The following is a 2,317-nucleotide window of genomic DNA, read 5'->3' as shown; positions in this document are numbered from 1 at the left end:
CTGGACGCTGATGCAGACAGTGTCCTCGTCGCTGTATTGGGAGAGTAAAAAATAAGAATATACTTTTTTAATCAGAATGCAAGCTCTGATCCTACCTGCTACTGGAGCTGTTACAACCTGGTAGGCATCAGAGTTCAGTCCGCAAACCTTGTTCAACGAGCCAAGGCTCTTGAACTAGAATCAAGTCCTCAGCTTTATTGCTGAGGCGAAGAAGAAGGGCAGCCGAGGCTGCCTTGGAATGGTGCAGATTAATTTGTAGGATCTGCACCATCCTCAGAGTCGGTGATGTCCATCGCTTCTAGCTCCTCCCGTTCGGCGGCGGCAATGATTGTGACGTCATTAACCTCCTCCTCCGGTTCGGAGTCCAGAAGCTGGTCCTTATTCAGCATTGCCCACCGGCTGTATACCGACCCTACGTAGGCAGATACTGAGCTCATGTCGCTCTCAGTATCCGATGCGGTAGTCGTGGTGTTTCCTGTGGACCCCGCGATGTCTGCCACCGATGCCGACTCGGTGGCGCCAGGTCCGCTCGAGGCGTTGCCTGTGTTGTTGGCCTCTTCGTCGGTAGAGTTATCTGGAGGAGCGGGCCCGCTCGAGACGTTGCCCGCCTCCTCCCCTTGTTGGGTCCGTTTTCCGGTGGATTTTTAACTTGATGGAGTAAAAGCCGTAGCTTATTACTCCACCACAACCCTCGAGAACTGGGACGGAAGCATCGTTGATGACAAAGCCAACAAAACGCTGCTTCCGCTTGGTCTCGCCAACTCGGACTATCTTCCAATCACTTGTGGGTAGTCCTTCGTTGCCCAGTCGGATAAAGTCAAGAATCTCCTCTGGCTTTGATGGTTCAGCTGGGACCCAGGCGCAGGCTCGCGGCCTTTTGGGGATTGCATCCCTGTGAACAGCAACTAAGTCTGCCCCGGGCCACAGCTGTCCAACCGTGGAGATCGCTTCCATGTAAAGCCGGACCGCGCGTTCATCTGCACACGCCACCAGCTTTACCCGCCCCTGATGCCACCCAGCATCACGGACGACTGGTGCAGGGCCGGAATACTTCTTGAGTATCCCCTTATACACTCTGCATAGACCCATCAGTACGGACTTCCAATTGTCCGTACTGATGTGGCCGTCCGGATGGCCCTTGTCCAACACCGCCAGCGTGAGGTGCTCTTTGGCGGCCTCCCTGAATGGCTTCGTGGTGGACACGGCCATGGGCGGACGGTCAGAGGGCGAGGAAGTCCTATGCCTTTTGGATCCACTCGCGGTGTCGCCCAGAGATCGTTGTCTCTTTTGGCCTAGGTCCTTCCGTGGGTTCCCCTTAGTGGATGGTATATCCTTACCGCCCTTCCCGGAGGATCGCTTATCGCTGGCGGCGAAGACTTCCATTGCCCACTTGAGGGAGGCCTTTTGCTCCTCCGTCAGCTGGTCGTGTGGAATGACGCCCAGTCTTTTAATAACCTTATGGGCTGCCCTTCGGTCGCGCTGAGCACTGACGGAGGGCGGAATTATTTTCGCTGCTTTGGAGCAGCTGGGGCGCCGATCCAGGTCGTTTGCCCAGGTTGTTGTTTTACTCGCAAGAGTAGTTCCCGGCTTGTCCGTGGAGGACTTGGGTTCGGTTACTACCCCCTTTGAGTTGGATGTGCCCGGGATGAGCGTGGAGAGAGAGGCCGTCCGCAGCTTTCCCACCGGCCTCGACTTTCCCTCGAAGGATATAGTTTTGCCGGTATCGCTGGAAGTATGCTTTCCCTCTGGGGGTTTAGCATTCCCTCCAGATTCTGCGGAGGGCCGAATCTGTTTGGGCCATGTAGGCCCTGTCTTCGGCGCCGTCGATGTGGTTCCCGAGATGGTGGGTTTATTGGACTTAACTTCGCCGTGTCCAGTGGCGGCACTACCCGCGCAGGGTTCCGAGGCTTGTTTTGTTACATTCATCATCTGGTTCTTTGGCCGCCTACTAAGCAGAAGCCTTTCGGCGGCCGGAAAAAGGGAAAGGGAAAAAAACGGTCGTCCACGCAGAGCCCCATGCCGCAGCAATACCACCGTTACTCCCGGAGGCGGACAGGTATCCGGGAGGCGCCGTTAGAATACAGTCGGAAAACCCTCTGACTGCAAACCGTCCAGTGGGCACGGTGACGCATGACACCCTGGATTAGGGGGGCGTTTTATACCTACCGCCAGGTACTCCCTACAAATGGCCTCAGTATGCCCACCCCTAGCCAGCCTAGTGCGAACCCATCCGGTCCGCCACTGGATGCGGCAGGAGAGTTTATACCTCGGCCGCAGCTAGGCCCCGCCTGCTTTCACCACTGCGGCAGAAGAGCAA

This window comes from Rhagoletis zephyria, unplaced genomic scaffold, assembly GCF_001687245.7.
Source record: "Rhagoletis zephyria isolate East Lansing unplaced genomic scaffold, Rhagoletis_zephyria_1.1 Rzeph_scaffold_00825, whole genome shotgun sequence".
NCBI lineage: Eukaryota > Metazoa > Arthropoda > Insecta > Diptera > Tephritidae > Rhagoletis > Rhagoletis zephyria.
Note: the sequence above shows the minus strand (reverse complement) of the source record.